The following is a 22,314-nucleotide window of genomic DNA, read 5'->3' on the forward strand; positions in this document are numbered from 1 at the left end:
TGTTCGCCTTACAGTGATATTTAAATTGTCCAGGTGGTTTTCTGTGAACATCTGTGTGGCGGAGTGGTAGCGAGGACTGTTTGTGAGGCCTCTCAAAATGTCATTGTGAATTGTGTATAACAGTGACACTCTCACGTCCAGAGGGAGCACCCATAGATCTTTATAGTACTGTGGCAATACGAGCGGAAGAGCAGCAGTTTCAAGTCTCGGTGATAGAAGGCAAACCTCCTTGCAATCATGTTGCCAGTTGCCCATAGTTTACGACACCTCTGTTCGATGTCTGCCGAATCTTTTAGATCGTCCGTGATAATGCGAGAACCGGCTGAAGGATTCGTTGTTTTCAAGTCCACTCGACTTGAAGAATTACCAGAATTCCTGTTTCCTACATCACCTGCTGGGACTGCGCCCACCAATGAATGTCCTTGACTCGTTTGTTTTGTAAGGCCATTGCCTTATGCATATTCTATATCTTTAAAAAATGGTATCTAAAAATGGGGTGTAATGCTAGAATGCACTTAGATGTTATTCTCTCAGAAGTTATTGTCACCAGAAACTGAGGAGAAAATCTTTGTCATTATAAACATGGCGAGGAAGTAGCAGTGTTTCAGCCTCATCCTCAATGATTAACTACAAACGCAGAAATAGAAATGGCAACAAGATTGTCAAAGCAACTGTGCAAAATGAACGTAAAGAGAAAGTGCGTATTTGCACAGAAGTCTGAATACACTTGTGATAACTCGCCTGCTTGACCTTTAAAGCGTTCGTTCAAAGGTGACCTTTACACAAGGAATTCATGGGTATTTGTAGATCTTGTTCTCAAATGAATTTGCTAAGCAGAAAACAAGCTGGTTTAAATATTGCTTGACTTTAAAGTCAACCATTTCAAAGAAGTTTTCCATTCGTATACAAATCAGTTCACTCCACCAAAATAACATTCATCAGACCTAGTAAATGAAACAACGCACGCAGGCTACTGATACACATATTAAATAAAATGTAGACGGCAATGAAAGACATGACAGCGAACGCTGACGCCAGTAAAGATTAAAGAAAAATATGGACTGGGAGGACATGGCGCAAAAAAAATAAAAAAAATAAAAACGATTCACTAAATGATTTCCATTCCTTGCTCGTTTTAGCCACATATGCTGCAAACTTGTTTTAATGTGGACTGTGAAACCTCGAGTTTTTTCAAAGACTTAAATGACACCGAATACAGAAACTGAGAATTTACAGGATTTACAAGCTACTGGCATCGATGAACAGTTTATAGCCTCTTAGGAAAAAAAAAAAAAAAAAAAAAAAAAAAAAAAAAAAGCTGTTTTTACGTTGGGAACGATACCAAAACGCCAATGAATTGCAAGCCACTTATAGAAGCTGAAGTGGATCCCAAGGAATCCGTCGCGGAACACAAGGTATTGAAGTCGTCTCGAATATAAGGGAGGTTCTTTCAAGGCTTCGAATGTGCTACTCGATGTCTAATTGCACAAAATGACGAAAGCGTTCTTACCATCTCTCCTCTTTGGCTGCTTATGTTTGTCTGTCGTCGCCACACACACACACACACACACACACACAAAGCGCGCCTGCATTTTGAAGAAAATTTCGCACTTGCGCTACTAGTATAAGCAATGTTAACAACAATATTACACAAATCATTTCCACAATTTTTTTTCGTGACAGTGAGCGTGAAAAGACTTGGTATCTCTTCTTCCAATGACGCATTAATATCAAAGCTAAGCAGAAAAAAGCTTCTGTTCTATTCATTAGCGAAGAACAAATGCAGCGCTCTCTCCCCGCAGTCTGGGAGCCATTTCAAAATGGCAACTGTCAAAAGAATAAAAAACATTATGACTGTTAAATAATGGCGACATTTCAGGAGATACAAAAGATTATAGCTTCAGTGAAGTTTCGATACCTTTTTAGTTTCACTCTCTTTAATGGCTGAGGGCAGGTGATGAGATGAAAGGCTATGACCTCGAAATATAAGTTAATTATGTATGGTTTATAGATAACCTATTGGCCACATCAGAGGAATCATCTTAAACTAAGGGCTAAAATTCACACTTATTCGTAAATTATACTTAGTCGAAAGGCCCAACAGTCTTGTTAATATGTGATAATTTTTTTAAACATTAACAGTATCTTAAAAATTGTCCTGTTGTGTTCACCTTCCTACTATTCTGGAACGCTTCACATTCAGAGCATGTCTTTTGGAAATCATAAATGGACAGAACTTTCAACACAAACGAAGCAGTCTCTAGCCAATATTCGCTTTCAACACACAACTCATTAAGCATAAAATGTTTGTCTCCTTGCATCTGACAAACTATTTATAGCCAATTAGACACCCGCTTTCGAAAACTCAGAGAGGCCAGGAAAACCTAATTCACTTGTAAGCTGTGCAGGGCCGCAGGTGAAACTAAGCTGTCCTGATGTTGAAGGGGTTATAAAGTTATGCTAGAATTAACCAATCAAGTTCATCTTATCCTCGAACATCGCGTGGAAGTTTGTACTTGATGCAGAAGGGTGAAGTGTTCCCCCTACAGCAACCAACCATACAAATGGGTTGGAAATAGCTAAAGGAACCATGAGAAGTTAATAAAAATGAGAAATAACTTGATAAGTAACAATAATATGTATGTAAATGTGTGTGTGTGTGTGTGTGTGTGTGTGTGTGTGTACGAATGATGCCCTACAAATCCTGGCATTAAAAGACTTGAATTGAACCCGCCCCAGACGACTTTTCCAAACACCATCTTTGTGACAGGCCAACTTTAAGCGCAAGTTTCAGGTAATATCAATCTAAAGCCTCCCCTTGGCGAACTTGAAATGAAGCCAAGGAAGTCTGGAAGGATATAAATGAAGCGGAGAAAAAAAAGAAAAAGAAAAGAGAGAGAGAGAGAGAGGAAGAAGAAGCAGCAAGACGTGGTACGAAGACCTATCTAGAACCAAGGTCCGTGTCTGAAAAGGCTACGACTCCTTTCAACTTTCCTAAAACATGGGAAGGAAGAGAAACGTGGATGGAAAAAGGTGGTCCACCCTCTTCACTCGCTCCTTGCGAATAACAACAACACAACACCCCCCCCCCCCCCCGCCCCCAACCACCACCCTTTCTCTTCAGCTTTACGAGCTGCTTTTAGCATGACAGATAACAAGGGAGTGAACCAACGCCATCTTGAATCACTGAACTCAAGATGGCGTTGAGTGAACCTAACGCCATATGGTACGACTACTTCTGGGGAACAATCCACTTCATGAGGATACAAACTTGAAATTTCTCTATCAATCCTGTGGTTGGGAAAGCCCAACGCTTTGAGAACTGGTCGAGTATATTTATTATAACTGTCCTGGATAACCTCCAGAGCCTGCTTTTGCGTTGGACCTTAAGACTGTGAAGGTTGGGGCTGCATTCTTGTTCTCTCTGGAGCACGGTAATGTAAACACTTCTACTACTATGTAATATCTCCACAGTTTACCTGGTTTTAAACTTTACGGCATCAAAATTTTTTAGTAAATAAATGAATGTATATGTATGTATATATATATACATATAATTCCTAACTGTATCATTTACATTAACTAAAGGTTGATATGCATATTCAATGACCGTTCTAATCCCTTCAAACGCTGTACTTCCTTAAGCGACTTTTTAATCTCTCAGACCGGGTGAATACCATGTTTTCTACCACTGAGCTATGAGAGATCAATACATTGAAGATATAATGCGTTTTTTTTAGAGCTTATGATTCGGGGGCTAGGGCATGAAATGAATACTAAGCGTAGATGTTACTTCGATTTATCAAGAGGTTTACACTGTAGGACTGACATCGTTAGAATCCGCGACCTCCTGCTATCTGTAACAACGTCGTTGCACGCAAACCCGATTTATCATCATGCAAATGTAGTACTTTAAAGCTATAGACTGGAAAGAAGTAAATTTCCTTTTGTAACGTACTGATTTATAGCTTACTCGGGAAGTAAGTCTACAAGGTTTTTTGTTGTTGTAGTGGGGGGGGGGGATAGGAAAGCCCTATGGAAGAGCCGAAAAAGGTCTGAAAAGGGTGCTTCGCATTGAGTTACATACAGGAATTTTAGGATAGGATATTTATGATTTATTTATTAGAATGAAAATGTGAAAATATATATAGTAATCGTTAGAAATCTCAATTACGAGGGCACAAGAAATTATTCGACTGAAGATGAACCCAGAGTAAGGTTCGAAAGCTTTTACGTAGTTATATAAAAATTTTACCACATCAGTATATTATTGTGGACCTTAAAGAACATATATAGTAATGTTTACAACTTATGCGCAATGGCAAATTCTTGCACGCGTCCCGAGTAAGCTGGCGGTTGGATCACGCCTTGTTTAATTTAATCTACATGAAGGTGAGATCAGTCACATATATGGGCAAAAAAGAAAGACTTGTCGTCCAAATATGCTTGTTCTGGGGCTCTTCAAGAATTCATAATGTCTGTGATTATTGAAACAAGAAAAATAAGTCGCCAATTGACAATAAATTAACTACTGTTGTTAGTAAATGCTTATTAATGTTTACCAACAATGACTATTAAGCTTCGTGATCCTTTCATACCTGCTATGGAATCTTAATACCATTACAGAAGGATATGAAGTCTAACTTCTAAAGCATGTGCTTAACTTGTACATTTATAGACGTTTATACAAACACACGTACAGACAATGGAATTTTCAATGATACCGGCATACATGTTGAACTTATCTTTGACCTTTGGAATCCAAGACCACTAAGCGATTGGATCCTGAAACCAATAATACACGACCAATTTATAGATTGAACCATTTTTATGCCTTGAATGTATCTATCGTCTGATCAGATGGCTAAGACAGTGTGCTTTAGTATGCTTGCAGCTTATTTTTAAAAAGCCTTCAGGTATAAATTCTTACCAGAGTTTCTTTGTTATTATCTCCATTATGTTCCAGTGCTAGTCATCATTTACACAGTTAATACTAAGAACTTTTATTCAGCTTAAAATGGCAAAACCGTTCCTCTTCTTGTGGTCTTTCTTGTTAACAAATGCTTTATCTTTGAATCTCATGAAACCTTTTACAGTGCCCACCTTCTTTGCGCTTAATCATTGCTTATTTTGAATAATGGTACAGACCTCAAAGGCCTTAATTCCTTTAGTCATCCAGGACCTTGGATTAAAGCTTGAGTTTGTTAAGCTTGCGCGTCTCTTTTCTTGTAAGGATCTGTGATACCGAGAAACATTGATGGTTGAAACCCTTAGAAATGACAAGGGCTGTAGGAATTCCAAGTTTGTAATTCCAAGTTGATGGGACTCTGCTGAATGAGTCTGAAGCTTTATCTATTCTAAGTGTATAACTTTTGACTCACATCTCACCTTTGAGAAACGTCACCTGAAAGTGTCAGTAAATGCCACACGAAAGTTAGGTATTGTGCGAAAGTTCTTCTTTATTTATCACAGTGATAAAGTCAACTAAACTTGTTTTCTGTCATTTGTACTTCCTTTACTAGAATCTCTTCTCTGGTATGGATGTCAGCTTCAGCCGAAGATTTATTTAATTTAGATTGAGTGGTTCGTGGTGGTAAGTTTCCGTTTCCTAATATTAGTAGAGTTGAATATAGAATTCAGGCCAAGCACTGGGACCTTTGAGGTCATTCAGCGCTGAATTAGAAATTAACAGTAAAAGGTTTGAAAGCTGTAACAAGAGGAAAACCTCGCAGATGCACTATGAATCAAGTGTTAGGAGAGGGTGGAAAGTAAGAGGAGGAAAGAGAATGTGAAAGGAGGTACAGTAAAAGGAACAAAAGTGGTTTTGCAGCTATAGAGGCTGAAGGCACGCTGCAAAGGATCTTAAATAATGCCTACATTGCACCGCGTGAAGTCCACTGACGGCACTACCCATCGACGGATGGTCTCTTGTGTCTCAATTTTTCATAAGCTGTATTTTAACAGAGATCTTTCCCGTTCTTAATTGATTCCCTTTTCCTGCCGAGAGAGAGAAACCACCAGATTTGCTGAACTGCAGCACCAACATGCAGCAGTGAATATGTGCTTCACGGCAGAACTTCTCCTCAGTTCCCGAGGTCATCGACTCCTCACACCGTTGGATTGCGGAACAACCTCCCAGAAAATGTCTGCAATTGGAACGTCAGAAGATCTAGCGAAGATGCAATGCATTACTATCTTAATGCTATTTCTCCTTGCATTTCAATACATTTCTATCTATTTATTACTTTATTTTTTCTTCTTTTTTAATAAGCGAGATCTCTTCTTTCTGTATTTCCCTTTACACCGTCTTACTTCTTCCAAATGGACATCATATTTTTTGGAAGCTTGAATTTCAAGTGAACTGGCCCCTGTGGGATTCTTCTGTTCCATATGAATAGGGTTCATCTTCTGCATTATATATATATATGTATATATATATATATATATATATATATATATATATATATATATATATATATATATATATATATATATATATATATGACTGGTAAAATGTTCTGTTACAACAGAATTCCATCTGATAAAAGGAGCCCACAAAAACGCCAAAATATAGAGAGAAAATATTATATTTCAGAGACTGCTGAAGGAGAGAGAAGAGCAGTGTCTGAAATATAGTATTTTCTCTCTATATTTTGACGTTTTTACGGGCTCCTTTTATTATATATATATATATATATATATATATATATATATATATATATATATATATATATACATATACATACATACACACACGCCAGTGTAGCGGTTGTTTCCTTAGTGCATTTTAGCTGTATGTCTTTAGAGAATCCTGACAAGTTGTGAGGCCATTTTGTGACTATAAATATATATAATTCTCCATGCTGTAATAAAAACTCCTGACGTCAATTTTGTAATTTAGCCCTGAAGACGCAGCCGGTAGGCGAGGAAAGGCTCCGCTGACTATATGAAGTAAATGAAAGCATACATGAATGACTTGTATTTATTCCTGAGTTTTTTATCTGAAGAGAAAAGTTGCAAAGACTGATTCGAAGTCTAAGCAGAAAGATGATCGCTGCTAATGCATCGATACATATATATATTATTAATATATATATATATATATATATATATAGATATATATATATATATATATATATATATATATATATATATATATATACTGTAAACTAACAGTTTAAAATTTTTTCTTGCAATGGCCAAAAAAGACAAAAATTTCAACCAATACATATTAGTCCTCGTCTTGGCGGAAAATGAAAGGTGTTACTGAGGCAAATACATTAGAGTCAGGGTTGGCCTGAGATTTGTTTGTGGATCGTTAGTCAGCCGGTAACGACGATTATCTGGCTGGATTATTTTGTTAATACCGGGATCAGTAGAGTTCGTTCGCGGCGTATGGATCCCAATGCCCTTACTGACAAGATAATGTTGCACATTTCCGTTACTTTTATTTTTCGTAGACGAGAAGGAATTTCAGTTGCTGTTTTGCCACCTCTTTCTCTCTCTCTCTCTCTCTTAAAGGTCAAGTTGCTTTCGACAATTTTCGGCCTGTTTGGCACCCCGCGGTACAAACCCTTTCTACAGAGAAGCCTCTCCCAGACCCTCTACTTCCAAATCTTTCCCCCGAAAATTCTTTCCAATAATCTGGGACATCTCTCCCTGAGGGACGTAAAATGAAGGAAAGAACAGATGACCGCGATAACCCTCAGACCCATTAACAAATCAGAAGATTCTGCCTCAGATGTTATGGATGGAGACTGTGGTGTTATCCTGAAAATTTGCCTGCAGCCGTAGACGTCTGGTCATTTTGTGGTTTAGTGTATTTACATAAGTAAGGGACTCGCGGTTGAGGGATGAGGCACACCAGTAGAAATGTCTAAGTTTGATTCTGGAGAACCATAGTTCTGTAGACTAATTCCAGTCTACTCCATGGTGCCTTTGTTGACCAACAATGAATTAAGTACCTATAGTAGTTATGTGACTGTGATGAGAAGCGTGTGTGCTACCAATATGATCTTGAACGACTTTCCCTGATCCAGATGGGCTGACCCTTTTGTTGCTACCCATCCTAGGATGAAAATTTATATATTTATTTATGGATCTGTGTATGAACTTTCAGATATTTTGAAACAATAATATCCAATACAGGGTTGCTTGAGATGGAATTTAATGAAATTCTACAAAATGGCAAATCAAACAATGATCAGGCTGAATAAGGTTTGGAAATGAAGCAAACTGAAACTGGATAAAAAAAAGTATGCTTATACTTAAGTCTAGTATGATCTGTACTACTATACGGAAATCAATCAGGGTATGACATTGAAACTATATCTCAGAGATTTTATTATAATTGGGAGTGGAACATAAAATTTACACCAAACTCCAAGTGTTGGCATCTAAGAGGCCATTCTGTGCTGAAAGGGAAATTGAGAGTAAAGGTTTTAAAGGTGTAACATGAGGAATACATCGCATTTGCGCAATGAAACAATTGTTAGGAGAGGGTGGAAAGTAAGATGGAAGAAACAGATTATGAACAGATGTACAGTAAAAGGAATGAAAGGGGTTGCAGCTGTAGGCCAAAGGAATGCTCCAAAGGACCTCAAGCACTCATTGCAATGCATGAGGTGTAATGATGGCACTACACCCTTATGGGATAAAAGATTTTGTTGATCTACAAACAAAGCTTCGCGAATACTATTAAAGAGTCAGATAACATGACAAAGTGAGAGTTGATTATACCATAAGCAGAATTACAAAGTCAGTAAGTAGATGAATTAATGCTGATAGGGAATTGGAGATGGCTTGGACAAGTCCATCGCCCAACCCTTGGGAGAAGAGTTACAGGCTAGTGACAGCTGGGCTCCTGTGGGCACCAAGAGTTGGAAAACCCAAAATCTAAGTATGCAGATCTTAGGAAAACCCAGACTTACTGAGATAATAACTATGTGAACAGGGGCTGGAGATGAGTGGAGATTTGTGGAAGACAAAAATGACAAGACACTTGACAACTTACAAAATTAAAAATAAAATTATTTTTGCATTATACAAATATTTTCAATAAAGTGCTTGGGTCTCACATGTCTAGAAATGTGTACTTGAACCTGCTGTAGTTAAAACAATCCTTGAAGAGGGCTAAAGTGGGGTTTACAAAACACTTTTTTCAGTCCACTAAAGCTCATTCTTTTTAGGACTTATACTTATCACTTTACAAGGCTCTCTCTCTCTCTCTCTTTCTCTCTCTCTCTCTCTCCCTCTCTCGCTCTCCTCTCTCTCTCCTCTCCTCTCATCTCTCGTCTCTCTCTCCTCTCTCCTCATTTTATATTACACTTCAAACCATTCTGCGGGGATTGATAAGACTCCAACAGGACTGAAAAACAAAATAAAGCTTTCAATTCTGGCCAAACCGACGGCACTGAACCAGACAATACAACATAACATTTCGTGAATTCCTTTGTCATTAAAATAGAATCCTCTGATGAAGATTACAATATAAGTGCACAGTATAATTAAGCGTAACCTTGTATGATCTAGTTTACCAAATAATATTCTTGTCTTGATACTTGTTAATGTATTGTTGTGAAATATTATAAATACAAACTCCCTAATGCTAATCAAAGTAAGTTTGCTGAATTTTGGAGAATTATTAAGTTGATCATATGCGCAGCATTAATTTTGCAAAATATAAGATTAAATGAGAGAGAGACCTTACAGACCTTACAGACCTTACATCTTGTTCGGGTTGCCCCAGGTCCCTCAGTGTGAGGCACCTCTAATGTCTACCAGAGAGTTGCTAGCACATCTTCCGGTATATTTTGCATCTTCCAATCTTGGATGGTCTGGGATGCAGCTTAGATATTTGTCGAGCTTATTCTTAAACACATCTACGCTCACTTCTGATATATTCCTCAGATGAGCTGGCAACGCATTGAATAGACGCTTGCATTATATCGATGCTGGTTGCGTAGTGGATTAATGTTCTGTTGCTTTCCTTTATTTTTACCTGGGATAGTTTTGGGCACTATTAATCTACCTCTGCTTGCTCCTTCTGATATTTTTAGCTCCATGATATTTTCGGCTATTCCTTCTATCTGTTTCCATGCCTGAATTATCATGTAGCGTTCTCTTCTCCTTTCTAGACTATATAATTTTAAGGATTGTAGTCTTTCCCAGTAGTCAAGGTCCTTAACTTCTTCTATTCTAGCAGTAAAGGACCTTTGTACACTCTCTATTTGTGCAATATCCTTTTGATAGTGTGGGTACCATATCATATTGCAATATTCAAGTGGACTACGAACATATGTTTTAAAAAGCATAATTATGTGTTCAGCTTTTCTTGTTTTGAAGTGCCGTAACAACATTCCCATTTTCGCTTTACATTTTGCCAATACATTTGCTATTTGATCATTGCATAACATGTTCCTATTCATCGTCACACCAAGGTCTTTAACTGCTTCCTTATTTGTGATTGTCTCATTATTAGGTTCCCTATATGCATATAGGTTTCCTTCTCTGTCTCCATAATTTATTGATTCAAATTTATCAGAGTTAAATACCATCCTATTTACCTCTGCCCAATCATACACTTTGTTAAGGTCTCTTTGTAGCGCGTTCCTATCTTCATCACAAGTAATTTCTCTACTTATTCTTGTGTCATCGGCAAAACTACTCACTACCGACTCCTTAACATTACTGTCTATGTCTGCAATCATAATAACAAACAGTAATGCAGCTAACACCGTACCTTGTGACACACCGGATATTACCTTAGCTTCATCCGATTTCTCATCGTTTGCAATAACTATCTGTTTTCTGTTGTGTAAAAATTCTTTTAACCATCTTCCTACTTTATCCACTATATTATTTGTTCTAATTTTCTTCGCTAATATATTATGGTCTACCTTGTCAAAAGCTTTTGCAAAGTCTAGATAAACCACATCTGTTTCATTTCCGCTTTTCATATTTTTGCATATGTTCTCACGGTGGACTAACAGTTGGGTTTGTGTACTTTTTGCGGGTACAAAACCATGTTGTCCTATATTAAACAAACTATTTCTTATTAAATGTTTCATAATATTTTTCTTCATTACCCTTCCATACACTTTCATAATATGTGATGTTAGACTCACAGGCCTATAATTACTTGCCTCTAGTCTTGATCCACTTTTGAAAGTGGGGGTAATATATGCTAATTTGTGCTCATCATAAATCTTGCCTGTATCTACACTTTGTCTTAATAATATTGCAAGGGGCTTTGCGATAGAATGAACTACTTTCTTTAACAAAATACCAGGGACACCATCAGGACCTGCAGCGGCACAATATCAGCTTCATTAATATCTATGTCAGCTAAATATTCACTATTTTCGTCCCTTACTTCTATATCATTATCTTCATTATCAATTCTAGGGGTGAATTCTCTCTTATACCGTTCTGCCAATATGTTGCATATTTCCTTTTTTTCATTCGTTAATCTCCCTTCAATTCTTAGAGGGCCTATTTCTATTCTTCTTTTATTCATCTTTTTCGCGTTCGAGTATAATAGTTTGGGGTTTTGCTTGATATTTAATAGGGTTTTTTCTTCCAAGTCCCGTTTTTCATTTTCTTTTGATTGTATAATCTTTTGTTTTGCATTTTCTATCCTACTTTTTAGTTCTATAACTTTCCATGCATTTTTTTCTTTTGCAAGACCTTTTTTCCACTTTCTGATTTTCTGGAACAAGATCCTTCTGTCTCTTAGTATGCATGACTGATGTTTACTTTTCTTCTTCGGTATATATTTATCCACTCTTTTCTCTAATATTTTACATAATATCTCCGTATTTACCCTTATGTCATCACTTACGAAAATGTTATCCCAATCTTTGTTTAATTCTTAATTTATTTCTGACCATTTTATATTTTTACTGTAGAAGTTGTATTTTCCATATCCTTCCCACTTTTTCATTTCTTGCTTATCTCTGTTTTCACTTGCTTTGGAATGGACTGTTAATTTTATGACATTATGGTCTGAAATACTCGCATTATAAGCTATTATTTCTTTAACATAATTCACCTCGTTCACAAATACTAGGTCTAAAGTATTTTCCTTTCTTGTTGGCAGGTGATTTATTTGTTGAATGTTGTATTCTAGTAGCATATCTAATAGCTTTTCGAATTGCCTCTTATCTTCTGCACTACTATTACTCTCTTTTTTATATGTATAAATACAACCACAATCTCCTATTCGTTCTTTCCAGTCTACGAAAGGAAAGTTAAAGTCTCCAGATAGGAGAATAGTCCAATCCTTGTGATTTCTACATATATCATCCAATTTTTCTATTATTATGTCAAACTCTTTAGTATTAGGGGGTCTATATATTACTATGTTCATTAATTTTCAGATTCAAATTCTACCGCTATTAGTTCACATTCTGAGTTACTATATTTCTCATATATTTTTCCTTGTTTTTTGTCTTTCCCATATATGGCGGTTCCCCCTTGATTCCTATTTTTTCTATCTGATCTATAAGTTTGGAACCCTTTTATTTGATCATCATTCCCAGTCTTTTGGGATACCAGGTTTCACTTATATCATTATATCTATTTTCTTTTCAATTTGGGTTAGTTCTTCTAAGTACTCTATTTTTCTTTTTGAGTTACTCGTAACTAAACCCTGCGCATTCATCACTATGATGGTTTGCGTGTTTTCTCCTTCAGTTAATATGGGTAATAATAAGGATTTTCCCATGTCTCTTTCCTGTTCTGGTATGTTGTTCTTTTTTTAATTTCCAGAATTTTTGACATAAAAATATCCAACTTTTCCATAATATTTGATCTTCCTTCGTCATAATTATTCATTTTGTGTCTGAATCTGCAATTTTCTCCGTATCTGCAATATCCTCTTGCATCATAAATACAGTTCTTATCTCTTGAGTTGTATCTTGGAGCTGATGGTTGGAAATATTTCGCTGACACACCATATCGCGGTGATGGCTTGGTTTTTTCTTTCACCTGATATTCTTTGTTCCTCTCTATTTGTTTCTTTCTTATTTTGGATTTTATTATTTGATTGTTATTTGATATTGATTCATGGCTACAGGGTGCATATATTTTCATTTTTTGTCGAACTTACATCCTTTTCCTTCTTTTAGGTTTTTGCATATTTTTGGATGTAGATGTCTGCAATCATCCTCAGAGCCGTCTAGGTATGCACATTTACCATATATTTCATAGTTGTGACATACTTAGGATGTTTGTAGTACATCTTTCTCCGAATCTGCAATTCCCTCTTTTCAATAGGTTACAGACTTTGTTTTTCTTGTCTATTTTTTTCCTCTTTCCCATCATTGTTCAGATCTGGGTAGAGCCTCTTCAGGATTTTCTTTTGTGTTGTCATGTCGTAATTGTATTTCTTCGTAATGTATGCTGGTTTTTTTTTTCTTTGATTGCCTCATATACAGTATCAATGAGTATCTCTGCATCCATACTTTTATCTTGTTCTTTGTTTTCCTTATTTTTTTCTGTCATTTCAGTTTTGTTTACTTCTCTTCCGTTTTCCTCTTCTTCTTCATCCTCAACTATTTGTACATTCAGTCTTGATTTAATAACATTGTCTATCCATGATAGACAAGTTGAGCAAAATATTCTGGTATCTTTTCTCATATCTTGCATTACTTCAGCGCATTGCGGATGCGTCGGAATGTTGCATGCAGCACTTTTTCTGATCAGGTTTTGTGGATTAACTATGCTATACCACACCTTACACAGTTTGCATGCTTTTGGCATTCTTTTTCCTATTGCATCAATTAGGATATTCACAATGTTCACCTTATTCATTTTCTTTGTCGGAATATGTTGATTTATGTATATTTTCTTTATGAGTCTCTTGACCACTTGGATTTTATTTGGAACTTCTTCAATTATTTTCAAGATGTTTTCTGTTGATTTGTTCCAGTTTGAAGGATCATATCCTTCTAATATATCTTTTGCATCTTTTTGGTTATGGCTGTTGTTGATCTCATAGATGAGAAATGCCAGCTCCCTTCCTGCTACCTCATCGTATTGCGAATCTGCTAAACACGCTAAATTTCGCCATTTCTCACCACAGTTGGAACTTACTGCTATCTTGATCTGATCTACAGTATTTCACTTGATAAACTAACTTAGTAGATGCTTTATCCTAATATTTTCACACTAATCTTATCACCGACAGTTCACGAACACTTCTAGATACTTCTCAAATTCTAGACGTATGTTAAACGCATGATATCTGTTGATTAATCAGACTGTGCGCGGGAACGTCTCACCAAGCAAAATGGCTACTGTCAGAGAGAGAGAGAGAGAGAGAGAGAGAGAGAGAGAGAGAGAGAGAGGCTGGAAATGCTGGAATGTAAGACGAAATTATCGGATTTTCCAGGATAACAGGATAGATATACTGACCAACAATGGCCCGAGTTTTATAGATACCCAAAAGTTTCTGTTAGGTTGGTCTAAATGATATTTGTTTACAAGTTACATTTGATAAATGAGCCATAAATTGTTTACTTTTCACTAAGACCTTTGGAATCAAGAAGTTTCAGATTTCACAATTAACTTCCATTTTGAATGAACTCTTCTCTCAGCTGTTTTGAAGGAGACATCAAGAACTGGTTTGACTAAAACTTAATGCTCTCTTTGAAGAAGTTAGAGCAGCAATATTTCAATAAATCTTAGTTTAACCAGGTCACTGAGCTGATTAACAGCTCTCCTAGGGCTGGCCCAAAGGATAAGACTTTTATTTACGTGGCTAAGAACCAATTGGTTACTTAGCAACGGGACCTAGAGCTTATTGTGGGATCCGATCCACATTATATCGAGAAATGAATTTCTAATCACCAGAAATAAATTCCTCTGGTTCCGCATTGGCAGCAGCGGGGAGCGAACTCTGGCTACCAGACTGATAGGGGGAGTATGCAACCCCCTTGCCCCATGAGGAACTTATGGCAGTTAGTTATAAGTCAGAAGAAGTAAGGAAGTGGGAAGTAGCGAAAAATATGACAATTGACTTTCTATATCACATTGGCTGGATAAAATAAATAGTAAGAAATTGAATGAAGCCAAACTGACAACAAAAGTGACGATTTTAATTCAAAGAAAAACAGACAGTTGAAACAATGGAGAAACTTTGCAATAACCAACAAAAACAAAATTAATGCCCCATGAGATACTGTTTACAGGGCTTATGTATGAGTATGTATAAATAAAGGCAAATGCCACAAAGGAAAAGTGATACCACAGAGTGGTTGTTAGGGGTTTACTAGAAGTCTGCTAGTAAGCAAGTAAAGGACCGTGCGTCGAAAGGCCTACCAATCACTCCGTTGTTTCACTTTCCCTTGATGGCATTTGCTTTTATTTATACATTCATCACGTTCCATATCTTCGTGAATCAGTTATCCATATTACGTATGTACCGATGAATAACATAACAGATTCTTTACTATAAAGGTGAGGATTTAGGAAACGATAGCACATCTGTTTGCTATAGAACCACACTATATGTTTCACAAAGAGCCTCTAAAAATGTGTGAGCTGATGGATAAGCTAAAACCGTAGGTTTAGGAGTAGAGGAAATTGAACTAACCTTACGCAAAAACTTCAGATTAACTACTATCGTTGTAAATAGATGCTATATTGAAAATATCAATGGAACATTGAATGAATTCTACATAGCGAATAATATTTCACCCCTCAAATGCATGAAATCTTTAAGTGACTCGCAGAAATGCCAAAATAAAAAGAAAGTCACAAAATAAAGCAATGGTAGGCCACGAAATTTCAAACCAATGAGAAAGTAAACACAGAAGGAAAGGCTAAGTGATGTCAACAGGAAGTGAACAGCAATATGAATAAATACATGGGTAGCAAGAACATGAAACTCTATCGAAATAAGAGAAGGAATAAGGGCTGGAGGATGCTGACATGACAAAGGAACAAAACATAGATGGTTAAATCTCAGGATATTAGAAGGTATAGGTGAAAACTTGGAAGTTCCAGATCTACTAGCGAATAATATTTCACACCCTCAAATGGCAAATGAATCTTTAAGTTGCTAGCAGAAATTTGCCAAAAATAAGGAAGTCACAAAATTAAGCCACTGGTAGCCACGAAATTTCAAACCAATGAGAAAGTAACCCAGAAGGAAAGGCTAATGATCGTAGGAAGTGAAACAGCATATGAATAAGATAATGGGTAGCAAGAACATGCTTATCGTGGCGGGTAAGGGCTGGGGTGCTGATGAGGCAACATAGATGGTTCATCTCAGGTATTTAAGAATGGAGGTGAAAATTTGGAAAGTTCCAGATCTAACATACTGGAAACGTAACTGATGCTAACCAAAATGTGGTTACAGACAAATCAATAAAATAACCTGCAAACTTTTCTTGAACGAATGAAAACTCCTACGTTGACGCGTACAGACACATATACAGGAGGGTTGGCTAACAATGAAACCGGATGTCAGAGTTCCTTTGGCGTCACTATTATACCACTTCCAATCCTTTTAGGCGTTTCCTCCCACGCTGCCCTACGTACTTGGCGGGAAGGGTGAAACGTGTATTTTCACTATAAGTTCTACTACTTATAAAACACGATCAGTAGCAAGAGAGCTAAAGGATATCATCGTAACCTGTAGCGAAACATTTTTATGATTCCATTTGCAATTACTGAGCAATATAGAAGTAAAATAAGTTTAATACCCAATGGTGAAACAGGCTTTTTTTTCTACTCTTCCTCCAGTCTCGGCGTCCAGTGCTTTGATGTATACGTATCTTAGGTAATGAAATCCTCTCTTGGATCTCTAACAGATAATCGTTACTTTCTATACCGACATTACATTTATTATGCCACTCTTTTTTATCTCCCTACCCTCTTGTAAAACAAATTATACACAACACTATAAGTTTATAATATCTATATATATATAACATATAGATATATATATATATATATATATTTATATATATATATATACATATATATAGATATATTATGATATATATATATAATATATAAATATATACATATATATATATATGTGTGTGTGTGTGTGTGTGTGTGTGTGTGTGTGTGTGTATAAATGAGTGTTAGGTTCTTCCTTCAACTCCCTCCCAGTCGGATGCACTGTCGATGAGACAACTATAAACAACCTCTGTTACGACGACGATTTGGTTCTGATTTCCCCATCAGTGCAAGGTGTCCAACGACATATCGACACTTGCCGCCAATATGCAGAGGAATTTGATATCCTACACAACGAAACCAAGACCCAGTGCATGTCGCTGCTCCCGATATCGCTTAAGCATATTGCAGAACCACAAATTTTCCTCGGAAGTCATCGGCTGGAATTCGTACACGAATTTCCGTATTTGGGTCACATTCACGGACGACCTAAAAGATACGGCAGAGGCGTCGTAAACTGTGTGCAACTGGCAACATGATTGCAAGGAGGTTTGCCTTCTGTCACCGAGACTTGAAACTGCTGCTCTTCCGCTCGTACTGCTACAGTATTTATGGGTGTTCCCTCTGGACGCTTCTATACCTGAGAGACCATTAGACGCATCACTGTTGTGCACAATGACATTCTGAGACGCCTCACAAACACTCCCCTCCCCGCTACCACTCTGCCACACAGATGTTCATAGAAAACCGCCTGGACAACTTAAAATCATTGCAAGGCGAACAATGTCCAGTCTGGTAACCCGAGTGAGAGACAGCAGCAATTCGCTCATACAAAGCATTCTAAGGAGTGAAGCAAGAAGATCTAAATTTTGGGAAAGATGGGAAAATGAGGCCTTTGTTCCTTAAAGGACTTCATCTCTGTATTATTGGCAAGGTATCATCTGCAGAATCTGTCATTATTATTATATTTATTGCTGATATTTTAATTTTTCATTATTACTGTGAATACTATCAAGTTAAAGTTTTTCTACATTCAATTTTCGTAGTTAGCCCTCTGAACCTGACCACTGTAACCACCTAAGGTCTCTAGCTGAAATTTAAGTTATATAATCTGTGCACTAACTATTATAACTTTCGATGCATTTTTTCTCTCTCCAATATTATTATTACTGTTATTACCAGCATTGATTCCTATCTTTTATACTACCTCAGCTATTGTGTGGATGGTGCCGTTTATTTTTTTTTACCCTGTTGTCTCATGTATGTAAATTGTGTATGTTACTGTCTGTAATTTGCATATTCCATGTATATGGCCCTGAGCTGAGTTAAAGGATATTAGTATTATTATCCATGGAACAAAATCGTGCTAGGGAGAAACTGTTTTACAAACTATCACTATATAACCTTTCTTCTTAATGCAAACAAAAGTCATTACAACTTGAATATTTCTTTTAGATGAAGCACAGCTGTCTAAGATTAACTAAGGGCAAGATTATTTTCCTTCATTAGTTGTATTAAAGCAGATTCAAGGATATTTCTACATATAATATTTTTAAATGTTAACATAATACTGTGGAACAAATCAATTCTAAGAGATTTCTGGCTTGAGTGCATTAAAAGAGGATTATTCTTTTGACCAGTTCTAACCGAATATTTATGTTGATATATTATGATAAATAATTAATTACTTACCTGTCTGGTCCAAGCAAAATGGAATTTTATGAGCACTGTTGCTACTCAAGTGAGGACAATTGCTGACAAGTATGTTTTTTTTTCACTGTTATTATATGAAAAGATTTAATTAAAACTGAATATTTTAAAAACTGATTTGATGGACACGAAGCGGAACAAAGGATGTACTTATGTGATACTTTGTTTCTGTCACTTTTATTATAAAATGTCCTAACAGCTTAGTAACAGCAAATATGCAAAATGTGAGCTGAATGATATACAAACCTACTTAACTTCTTAGCGTTCTGTGTCTTGTTACCCAGAAGTACAGGAACATCAAAGAGAACACAGAGACTTACATATTGATAAGCTAGCCAGAAAAACTAAGTACGTAAGTTACATTTTTTTTCTACACTTAATAAATTGACACAGCAATTATTCATATCTGATAACAATATTTAAAAAGGGAACAAGTAACTATCGTGGCCTACTTCTTCAGTGGATTACGAGACAAGGCAAGTTCATTCAATTTTACTACTGGATTAGGTATATTTCTTCTGCTGTAACAGAATTCCATCTTGTAAAGTTGCCAATTAAAACACGAAAGCATAAATTTTCTAGTGTAATGTTAGTTAGGAAAATTAAGATAAATATAGAAAAAGAGAGAGAGAAATCCACTGACAGACAGGAGATTGAGAAAAAAGAATAAGATAGAGAGAGAGAGAGAGAGAGAGAGAGAGAGAGAAGCAACAGAAGTGTTTCTCGTAATAACCCAAACAAGTGAAGTGTTTATCGTACAGGCGGCAATTAATTAAATGCATTAGCTGCTTTATGATAACGCGATTGAAATAACCTTTAACCACCCACCGGAACCGGACAGTTCCGGTGACGTCATTAATCACGCCCAAACAGGTTGTGACAATGGACGCGATCAACAAATGAAGAAGACCAGAAGGCGGCAACAGAAAAAAAGACCTTCCTCCTAAGAAGAGGATTAGACATCTCTTTGGAGGATGCCTACTGAGAAGCAGTGAAAGGAGAGAAGCTACAGAACATCTATAGGGTGAAGGTATGTGCCTTACCAGCCATGGGGAAGAAAGGCTTCAAACATCAACACTTTGCCTCAACACCTCAATACAATCTAAATTTTTATGTTTTCTTATACTTGCATATGTATCGCTAGTGTGAATGAAGAACGAAAAACTTCGTTGTGTCTTTCTAAGCATCCTGAGACTTGAAAGGAATCCAGAGAAACTTCAATGAAACATTAAAAGACACAAAGCAAATAAAAAGCCATCACACTGGCAAGAAATAAAAGACTACAATACAATAAATACGGAAGAATAATAAAGCCATTACAAGGATAACAAGTGAAAAACGAGCAAATATAAAAAGTTCCTTACAAATAGGGGCAGCGGTGGGATCCCGAAGGAGAAAGGCATAACAAGAAAGGAAAACATACGACAATAAATAAGGCGAATTATAACAGACGGCGAGGACAACAACAGAAAACATTCCCGCTTACAATCGTCAATATTTACAGAAGCTGAAAATATAGCAGCTGGTAGTGAAATAAAATTTATAAACATTATCGCTTTTTAAGAAATCCCACGTCTAAGATGAATATTCCCTGAAGATTGAACAACAAGCCACTACAATAACAGAAGATTAAACAACGACTTCAAGAACGGGAGATGACAAATTGGCTTCCTTAGTATTGAACCAACAGTTTTTTAGTTAAATGCCTGACCTTTTTGCAAACTGTACAGATTCTCGGCTTTCTGCATTCATTAGGGGAATGATTGGTATACCCGCAGTTTTCACATGTTTTTTGTCTAGCTCCTTGAGCTTGATCATTCACTGGTTTTGAATTATTTGTGTTTGCATACTGACCATTATTGTATCTTACAGGTGGACCATTCCTTGATTGAGTCTGTCTTCCTTTCTGGGTTGGATTCCATTTTTTTCCTATCATTTTGTACATACTTCCCTTGAAAGGAAGTTTGTCTATTCCCTAATTGTCTGAGATTATCAATGTAATTATTACTTCTTTTATATTTCTGCCTTTCCTTTCATTTTGAACTTCTGTTATCCCTACAAATTCCTTAGAAAAGTCTACTTCTTTCTTTCGGATTTCTTGTCTCAAGTATAATTTCTTGACCTTTGTGTTTTGCTCATGTACTGATAAACGGAGGGAGATGATAGACAATCACCTTTTTCCTCTGATCCTCGGTCAATTCACTTAATCGTTTGTTTGTTTGCTTGTTTGTATGGTGTTTTTACGTTGCATGGAACCAGTGGTTATTCAGCAACGGGACCAACGGCTTTACGTGACTTCCGAACCACGTCGAGAGTGAACTTCCATCACCAGAAATACACATCTCTAACCCCTCAATGGAATGCCCGAAAATCGAACTCGTGGCCACCGAGGTGGCAGGCAAAGGCCATACCAACCACGCCACTGAGGCGCCATTTTTTCTATAAAAATCTGAATGGCATCAAGAAAATCTGGCAGGAGTGTTAATCGCCATCAAGTCTCAACCTTTTGTAGTGAGAAGACTATAGCTCATGCCAATGGTGACCTCTTAACCAGTGTTATGATTTGTATGCTTGTTCTGGCTTTTCGTGAGTTCGACCAACAGTGTTTCGTGTCTGGATGTGAAGGAAGAGTTCTTTTTGCAGTGCATGTGACCTGTTTTATTTTTTGTTTTTTTATTGCTGTTCTTTGTTCTCTTACACATGCAGGTCTTCTTCAGCTTCTGGTATATCACTGAAATGGTCTCCCTCATATACTTATTTTACGTAAAGTGGATGTACTCAATTATTAAGTGCATCTTGCAGACTTGTTACTTTACTTCTGCCTTTTTAACATACTTAAAATATGAGTAAGGAAGTAGGAGGCTTCCATTTACATAATTTTTAAGGCAAATCGAATATAAAGTAGATAATTTTTTCGACCATTAAGGGTATTTCCTCCTACTATTGAGTCCACAATCGTTCACTAGGTAATCATCTGCCTTGAGACAGTGCATTTGTATCCAAAGTCACAAGAAACTCCCTATAACATTAATTTTCAGGTTGTGAATGTGTTGGGGAGAGCTATAGAAAGTACAACTACGTTTTTTGTAGTTTATTCTGATAATTTCTAGTAAAAATATGCAGAGGTCTGTCTACCCTCCCTCAGACAGCTTCCGCATCCGCTCTCTCTCTCTCTCTCTCTCTCAACAGTCGTCTCTCTCTCTCTCTCCTCTCTCTCTCTCTCTCTTCTCTCTTCTCTCTCTCCTCTCTCCTCTCTCCCCTCTCTCTCTCTCTCGAGCACACATTCATGCTACAAGTTATCGATATCTGATTCTTTTTATTGGCACGAAAAGTACTACATAAGTTACCGATATTTACAAGAAATTACATAGAAGTCATTTAAACATTATAAATAAAATGGTAATGGCCATCTTTTATAACTTTAATATTATTTTAAATGTCAATGCTTAAATAATAAAACGTTAAGTGGAACCATACTGCCCTAAATTCTTTTTATGTTGTGGCTATTTATCTTTGTATCCAGCTAGTTCTGGTTGCAATGAGTTAGGCTGTGTGCTAACACACGAAAGTAGGACAGCAGCGTCATCATTTCCATTTTGTCTTTGCCATCGAATTCTCCTCATAAACATCAACTTCTACAATCTCACTTTACTTTCTAGCTCTTTATAAATTTCTTTCATCGTCACTAGT

The sequence above is a fragment of the Macrobrachium nipponense genome, chromosome 4 (assembly GCF_015104395.2).
Source record: "Macrobrachium nipponense isolate FS-2020 chromosome 4, ASM1510439v2, whole genome shotgun sequence".
Taxonomy (NCBI): Eukaryota; Metazoa; Arthropoda; class Malacostraca; order Decapoda; family Palaemonidae; genus Macrobrachium; species Macrobrachium nipponense.